Raw genomic sequence first — 9433 nt, 5'->3', positions numbered from 1 at the left:
TACAGGAAGCTGGACTAGATGGGCCTATGGCCTGATCCAGTGGGGCTGTTCTTAGGTTCTTATGTTCAAAATGTCAATTGCTAGGAGTGCAGATGCTTATGTTACAATATGGCATTCATACTACCCAACATATGAACGTCTTGGGTAGCTGGCTTCAATAAGCTATAGAGAAGCTATGCCGGAGTGGTGGGTAGATATATCTGCAGATAGGAACCCTGCATTTTTAATAACTGGAGTCAAACTAGTTTGCATAGGTGAGAAATAAAAAAACTCAGATGGCACAGGGGATCGAGCTTTTCTGGGCATACCTGTGCACTTTCAAATTTCACATTTTTCTACTGCCCTTCCTCCAAGGAACTCAGGGTGATGAACATGTTTCCTCCCCAGCTTTGGTCCTCACACCAACCCTGTGAGGTAGGTGAGGCTGAGAGTGAGTGACCAATTGGCCCAAGGTCACCCAGGAAACTTAGTGTGTGCTTCCCTTTCTCTCTCCTTCTATTCCAGACTCTGGGTTTTCCAGTACACATCCCAGAAATAATAAAGGATCGTCACTCCATTCCTACTTTTTAAATTAAATATAAATATTTTTGAGTTCTGCAGTAGACAATACATTTGCAATCTCCCCTCTGTATATAAAAATGCAGACTCAAAACAGGCATGATCATAGAATGCCAATGTGGAATCCCATTCTTTAAAAAAAGAAAAGAAAAATACAAACAACCCCTTTCCCCTAGTGACTCTGGAAAACTGAAACAAACAAACAAAAAATAAAACATCCACGGCTGGTAAGGCAAAAGTAACAACAAGGAATAACTTATTTTTCGTATACAAAAATTAAATCCCCCAAATCTTTCAGAGCTTCAATGGCAGAAAAATGTTGAACACTATCGCCACCTCCTGGTCCACTTGGCTCAGTGCAAGTGCCTCTCCACTGTTGGCAACCTTCAGTCTCGAAAGACTCTGGTATCGTGCTCTGAGTGGTGGTTCTGGAACAGCGTCTAGTGTGGCTGAAAAGGCCGATTCGAGAGTGACAATCCCTTCCACACTGAGAGCAAGTGCAGTCTGTCCCTGGTCTGTTTCCCTGGCTATGAGCCTTCCTTCTTTGCCTCTTAGCCTCAGACTGTTGGCCAAGTGTCTCTTCAAACTGGGAAAGGCCATGCTGCACAGCCTGCCTCCAAGCGGGCCGCTCAGAGGCCAGGGTTTCCCACTTGCTGAGGTCCACTCCTAAGGCCTTCAGATCCCTCTTGCAGATGTCCTTGTATCGCAGCTGTGGTCTACCTGTAGAGCGCTTTCCTTGCATGAGTTCTCCATAGAGGAGATCCTTTGGGATCCGGCCATTATCCATTCTCACGACATGACCAAGCCAACGCAGGCGTCTCTGTTTCAGCAGTGCATACATGCTAGGGATTCCAGCACGTTCCAGGACTGTGTTGTTTGGAACTTTGTCCTGCCAGGTGATGCCGAGAACGCGTTGGAGGCAGCACATGTGGAAAGTGTTCAGTTTCCTCTCCTGTTGTGAGCAAAGAGTCCATGACTCGCTGCAGTACAGAAGTGTACTCAGGATGCAAGCTCTGTAGACCTGGATCTTGGTATGTTCCGTCAGCTTCTTGTTGGACCAGACTCTCTTTGTGAGTCTGGAAAACGTGGTAGCTGCTTTACCGATGCGTTTGTTTAGCTCGGTATCGAGAGAAAGAGTGTCGGAGATCATTGAGCCAAGGTACACAAAGTCATGCACAACCTCCAGTTCATGCGCAGAGATTGTAATGCAGGGAGGTGAGTCCACATCCTGAACCATGACCTGTGTTTTCTTCAGGCTGATTGTCAGTCCAAAATCTTGGCAGGCCTTGCTAAAACGATCCATGAGCTGCTGGAGATCTTTGGCAGAGTGGGTAGTGACAGCTACATCGTTGGCAAAGAGGAAGTCACGCAGACATTTCAGCTGGACTTTGGACTTTGCTCTCAGTCTGGAGAGGTTGAAGAGCTTTCCATCTGATCTGATCCAGAGACAGATGCCTTCTGTTGCAGTTCCAAAGGCATGCTTCAGCAAAACAGCGAAGAAAATCCCAAACAAGGTTGGTGCAAGAACACAGCCCTGCTTCACGCCGCTTCAGATGTCAAAGGGGTCTGATGAGGAGCCATCGAAGACAACAGTGCCCTTCACGTCCTTGTGGAAGGATCTGATGATGCTGAGGAGCCTGGGTGGACATCCAATCTTGGGGAGAATCTTGAAGCGGCCATCCCTGCTGACCAGGTCGAAGGCCTTCATGAGATCTCTGAAGGCTATAAAGAGTGGCTGTCATTGTTCCCTGCATTTCTCCAGCAGTTGTCTAAGGGAGAATACCATATCAGTGGTGGACCTGTTGGCTCGGAATCCGCACTGTGATTCTGGATAGACGCTCTCTGCAAGTACCTGGAGCCTCTTTAGTGCAACTCGGGCAAACAGCTTTCCTACAATGCTAAGGAGAGAGATGCCACGGTAGTTGTTGCAGTCACCCCTGTCGCCTTTGTTCTTGTACAGCGTGATGATGTTTGCATCCCTCATGTCTTGAGGTACTCCACCTTCTCTCCAGCAGAGACAGAGGATTTCATTCAGCTCAGTGACGATGATCTCTTTGCAGCACTTGAGGACTTCAGCAGGGATGCTGTCTTTTCCAGGTGCCTTGCCAAAGGCAAAGGAGTCCAGGGCCACGTGAAGTTCTTCTAGGGTTGGTTCACTGTCAAGCTCCTCCAGCACAGGCAGGCACTCAATGTTGTTCAGCGCTTCTTCGGTGACTACATTTTCTCTGGAATATAGCTCAGAGTAGTGCTGCACCCAGCGTTCCATCTGCTGCGTCCGATCCTGGATGACCTCGCCTGTGGCAGACTTCAGAGGGGCAATTTTCTTCTGCGTTGGACCCAGGGCCTGCTTGATACCATCATACATCCCCTTGATGTTGCCCGTGTCAGCTGCTATCTGTATCTGGGAGCAGAGCTGGAGCCAGTAGTCGTTAGCACATCTCCTGGCAATCTGCTGGACTTTGCTGCGAGCAGCTCGGAGGACCTGCAGGTTGTGCTCACTGAGACAGGCCTTGTATGCTGCTTGAGCTCTCCTCTTTTCCTCAATGACTGGTGTCCACTCCTCAGAGTGGGCTTCAAACCAGTCTGCCGTCTTGTTGGTCTTCATGCCAAATATGGACAAGGCGTTGTTGTAAACGGCATTCTTAAAATGTTCCCATCTGTTGGATGCGTTTGTATCGACCGGGCCTGGAAGAGATTCCTCAAGCGCTCGTGCAAATTCCTCCACTTTTCTCTGATCCCGGGTCTTGCTGGTATCAATGCGAGGTCTTCTTTCCTTTTTCGTGTGGTACAGTCACTTTGTTTGCAGTTTCACTCTGTTGCACACCAGGGAGTGGTCGGTGTCGCAGGCAGCACCCTGATAGCTGCGTGTGATCTTGATGCTGGGAAGGCTGGAGCGTCTGGTGAGGATCAGGTCGAGCTGGTGCCAGTGCTTTGATCTTGGGTGTCTCCAAGAGACTCTATTTTGGGGCTCCGTGTTGAAGAACATGTTGCTGACACAGAGACCGTGATGACAGAAAAACTCTAGCAGGCGTTGGCCATTTTTGTTCATCTTCCCAGTGCCGAACTGACCTAAGCAAGTGGGCCACGAACTGTTATCAGCACCAACGCTAGCATTGAAATCGCCGAGGATGAACAATGGATCTTTTACGGGGATCTTCTTGATAGTGGTTGTCAGATCATCATAGAATTTGTCTTTGGCTTCTGCTGGAGACAACAGTCGGTGAGAGTGACAGGTCCTGCTGATAACTGGAGCTGCAGGGACAAAATTCTTTCACTTCCCACAGTAGGTGGGATGATGGATTTCAGCAGGGTATTTCTGACCGCAAAGCCAACACCGTGTTCCCTGGTTTTGTTTGGTGGTTTTCCCTGCCAGAAAAATGAGAAATTTCTCTCCTTGACAGATCCGGAATCTGGCAGCCTAGTCTCTTGAAGGGCGAAGATGTCCATCTGCAGTCTGCTCAGCTCCATGTCGATGACAGCTGTTTTGCATGCATCGTCTATTACTTGCAGGTCATCAGAGAAGCCAGGTGTCATTGTCCTTACATTCCAGGTGCCCAGTTTTAGGGCAGGAGTTTTCTGTTTTCTGTTGCATGGTGCAGAGTTGTCGATCCGCTTGTCGGTTTTCACCCTAAACCCCACGCACCGTGAGGTTAACGGACCGTGACGAGGCAACACCTTACTGGCTGGGGACTGCCCAGAGAGATGCAATTATCTCTCCCACCGTCGGAAACAGCCCCTGGCGTCACGCTCTACGGCAATCAAGGGAAGACTTATAACTGGTAACTGCTGCTTCCCGTGTTGTGCCGACACCATATGGCGAAGTTGGAGTGAACTCTCCAGTGGAGGGGGAAGAGAGGGGAAGTGGAGGGGGAAGAGAGTGGAGAAGAAAGAGAGGGGTTTGTGGGTATCAGGAAATTGAAGAGGGAGTAGTGGTGAGAAAACGGGTTGGTAGGGGGACCAGGTGGCTGGAGGAAGTAGCTGCCTTTGGGAGAGCTCCGTCTCCACAAGGTTATTTTTCAAGTTTTTAGTGCCTTCTGTCCTAGGATTTGATAAGAAAAGATATTTTATATTTTGGCAGAGAGTCGGCTCTTTGGAATGCACCTCAATTGCATTTAATTAGACACTATCAGCCCTAATTTGTCAAACAAGATAAAGATTTGCTACAGCAGCCATCTTGAAGGGAAAGCCGTTGCTAGTAGCTTTTAACAACATTGCTATGTATAAAAACTGATTTTGCTGGAATGCAGAATTGTATGTTTAAAATTAACTTGAAGTGAAAGAAAAAGAGCTCTCCAAACAAGAGTAGCCGGTTCTGTTTTTACAGTTTCAGTTTTATTTACACAAGTGCATTAATTCCAACTTTCAAGATGGTGGTTACTAGGGCACAGAGTGCTCGTTCTCCCACACAAGGGAATAAGTCCAAGTGTATTCAAAGGCTAACGGATGATTTTTGTGTTTCTTCTAAAGTAGGTTCTACTCATGAAAAGTCTTTTTTAAATGAAACTCTAAATGTCGATACAGCCGCTTCTCCAATTAGGAATGTGCATAGTGACCCTGCAGATAATAGCCTGTTTGTACAAACCCTATGTGGGAGGGAAAACTATGACATGGACTTAGTAAATGAGGGGCTTGATACTTCACTTGATATTTCACTTGATATTGGAAATTGGTCTTTGGATCCTAATTTATTTCAGAAGCTTACGTGGCCTGTTGTGGGATCTTATAATATTTCAGAAGACCCCAAAATGACTATACAAGATACTCCGGACGAAGTTTTTTCCCATTATCTTACTGGTGCTAATGATGGACACTCTAGTTTTTTCTGCTCTCAGATGTGTGATCGATGTTTCCATATGGCTATAACGACTAAGGCAATATTTGAGAAGTTAAGTATGATGCATCAAGAAATTATGGGAATGAAAGCTTTATTACAACTCAATGTAAATTTAATAAGTGATGGAATTTTAAGAGCAGCTCCAACTATTGATCCTCTTAAACCCATTGGAGATCAGCAGACAGTGGATGTAACAACAATTGGAGTTAGAGATGTCAATGAAAGATCTAGCCGAATGGAGAAACAAGTTATGATCCCAAGAAGTCACGATTGTCAGCTGAATGATGCACAAGATAATTTGCAACCTTCCTTTGATTTCCAACCTTGTCAGGTTGGACTCAAGTATAATCAGGACTCAAGTATTGAAGAATTAAGATCAAATTTGACCTTTTCTAATAATGACCTCATAGTTATCGATGATTGGCATGATGAAGAAAATAATATTAGTCCCATTGCTTCTGCTACAGATAGGATTCCTGCACCGTCTTCTCAACTTTATTCTAAAGGTTTGATCCTTCCTTGTAGAGCAATGGAATATTCCTCTACCTTGGAGGCTGATCCAAATTCTAATGGTTATTACATTACTATAAATAATTGGCCCCTGGGTCATCCAACTAATACATGGAGGTCTGCCAGAGAAGTTGAACAAACCATAAAGAAGATCCTGGGTGAGGATTGGAAGAGTCTTTTTTTTTTTTTGTATTTGTCGATATCCAAATAATCCTGATATAAAATGGGGAAGAATTCTGTTAATTTTTAGCAATCTGGAACATGCACACCATTTCTGGGGACTATAAATTTGAGTTTATGCAAATATCTTTTAAATGGGGTCTGAATGATAAATTTGATAAAAATTTTCAGCCCCCTAGAAGGGAAAAAAAGGGAAGGTTTGTAGCTAAATATGCCTCACGGCAAGGGAAAAATAAATCAACTTCCCAGTTTAAGTCCAGAAATGACTTTGGAAAACATAGCGGGACAGCTAAGGACTTAATCAGACGAATTAGGGGACCGGAGCCTTGTCCCTCCTTTGTGACCTTTCCGAATAATATAGCCCTTAAACAGGTCTCGGATAAGTTATTCTGCAAAAGTAAATCATGCAGAATTGAGGAACCATTGCCTGAGAATTTTAAACCCTTGGGTTATTATAACTATCAAACGGTTCAGCGCGCCCCGTTTTATGATAGGGATTGACCAGAATGGTGAAGGCCTCATACTCAGTCTATAAATCTTTTATCCTGGAACATTGCTGCTTGGCAAAATAAGTTAATTGACCCAGATATTACTCAGTATCTGTTATCCTTTGAAATTATATGTCTCCAAGAAACATGGCTTACAGATTCTGAAAGCCCTTTTTTGCAGGGTTGTAATGTATGGCATATGCCTGCGGTCAAAGTTTCTTTTCAAAGAAGAGGGAGTGGAGGTTTGGCCCTTTTTATTGCAGCTACCACAGGCCTGGAAGGCACAGAACTCACCTGTTTGTCTTCTAATTATTGGCAATTATACTGATTAAGGGATGCAGAAGGAGTTCTTGGATTTGTATAAATGTATATATTCCCCACAATGAGAATTGTGAACTCAGCAATTGTCATTTGGGATCCTTTTGGGGGTTTACTTGACACATTAACTGTTGAATATCCTAATATCCCCTTTATGATCTGTGGGGATTTCAACGCCAGAATCGGTGACAGTCTCAAAATGGAGTTGGCTTTTGGTATTGAGTCAGAAGTGAGTCATTGTCCATTTAGAGTGTCTAGTGATAAAATGATCAATAATTATGGTCGCTCTCTAATGAACTTAATATTCCAATTCCAGCTCATTTGTTTAAATGGTTCCAATCTGGATAGCTCCAAAGGATACTATACATTCCTTAGGGAGAAAGGGGCAAGTGTAATAGACTATATTTTTTGTTCAAATGTTCTGTTTGGATGGATAAACTGTATGGCAATAGGAGATAGAGCGGACAGTGATCATCTTCCACTTATGATGTCCTTTAACTGTAATTCAATTCATACAAGGGTGTTGACGAATACTACATTGCAAGGTTTGGAACAAGGAGTTAGAAGATTAAAATGATCATTGGAGATTGATACAAGTGCTAGAGCCTTGTTGTACTCTGAACAATTACTAGAGAAAAGAAGGCAGGTGATACAGTCCCACTCTGATATATGTGGGACTTACCAGCAAATTATTATGGCTCTTAGACCCGTAGTATCGGCTCCCTTTCAAAAGAAGTCGAAGAAGGGCAATGATTCATGGTATGATAAAGAATGTATTATGCATAAAAAGCAGTTAACTAGAACACTGAGATATGCAAAAGTCGCTGCCAATAAAGAAGCTATGGAATGTTATTTGACTACTCGCAAGGCGTATAAACGACTTCTCCAAAATAAAAAGAAAGGCTTTTATGTAGCAAATTAGAAGGCCCTGGAAGCTGCAACGAAAAAAAAACAAATCAAATTCAATTCTGAAGTTTAATAGAGGTTTTTTACATCAAACCAGAGGAATTGTAAATTCTATCTCACCTGTAACCTGGATTTCTCACTTTAGTTATATCTTTGGGAGTGAGATAGACTTTCCCTTACCATCAGTAGATATACCTAACTGCTCTGAATGGCCTCCGGTCTCATGTAATGAAACTGTACAATTGATTGAGATTATGAGGACAAGGCGCCAGGTGATGATATGATACCAGCGGAGATCTTTAAGATGGACCTGCATAGGTGGTCCCCTATTTTTGCCAATCTTTTCACATGGATTAATCACTCCGGTAGAGTGCCTTCCGAATGGTTAAATAGCATAGTGATACCTAGATATAAAAAGGGTGATCCTAAGGAACCCTCAAATTATAGGCCTATCAGTTTAATCAATGTGGCAGCGAAATTATATGCCAGATTTTTATTGAATAAACTTATAGAGTGGGATAACAGCCAGGCTATTATTCATCATGAACAGGCTGGATTTAGAAAAGGCAGGAGTACTATTGATCAAGCATTTATATTACATCATATTATATGTAAATACACCAAGCATGCTAAAAGATCTCTTTATTTGGCCTTTGTGGATTTTATATCAGCTTCTGATTTAATTGATAGAGAGAGGCTGTGGACCAAATTATCCATGACCAATATAGATAAACGCCTATTGTGGCTTATTGAGATATTACACAGCCAAAATACACTTCAAGTGCGATTAGGCAATTTAGGTTATTTGACCAAAAAGATCCAGGTCAATAGGGGGGTTAAACAGGGCTGTATATTAGCTCCTTTTTTATTTAACTTTTATGTAAATAATTTGATCCCACAAATGGAATCTCTATCTTTTTTTCCTCCTTCTATAGGAGATAGGAAGATTTCTATTCTGCTGTATGCAGATGATTTAGTTATGATATCTCAGAATCAAATTGGACTTAAGAGGATGTTGTATAGATTTGGTCAACTTTGCAAGGAAGAGCATTTAAAAATAAATTACTCTAAAACTAAGATCATGATTTTTGGGAAGGGCTCTGTCAATCATAAATGGAAGCTTGATGGGCATGTTATAGAACAGGTAAATTCATTTAAATATCTTGGCATACAATTTTCAAAGAGTCTGACCTGGAAACAACATAGTGAGATGATTTTAATCTCCAGTGCCAGACAGATGGGTTTGTTAAAAAAAAAAATTTATGCTAGAGGTGGACAGTTAATTCCCCCACTGATTAAAGTTCATGGAGCAAAGATCTTACCTCATATGTTATATGGGGCAGAGTTGTGGGGAGACTCAGTTAAGGGAAAGTTAGAAGTCTTACAAAATAAATTGTTGAGACAAATATTAGGACTGTCTCCAGGCACTCCTGCGGTTCATATTAGAGCAGAGCTAGGACTGCCATCTTTAGCCATTAGAATTGACTTTGCTTACTTCAGATTTTGGAGAAGGATCAATGCTATGAAAGAGTCAGCTCTAGCAAAAGAATGCTGGAACGAACAGATGCTTATTGGAGGATGGGCCAATCAGGTTTTTTTTACGTTAAAGTATTTTAACCTGGAGTATGACAAGTTTCTG

The sequence above is a fragment of the Tiliqua scincoides genome, unplaced genomic scaffold, assembly GCF_035046505.1.
Source record: "Tiliqua scincoides isolate rTilSci1 unplaced genomic scaffold, rTilSci1.hap2 HAP2_SCAFFOLD_77, whole genome shotgun sequence".
NCBI lineage: Eukaryota > Metazoa > Chordata > Lepidosauria > Squamata > Scincidae > Tiliqua > Tiliqua scincoides.
The sequence above is the reverse complement of the archived record's forward strand: the minus strand, read 5'-3'. Positions refer to the sequence as shown.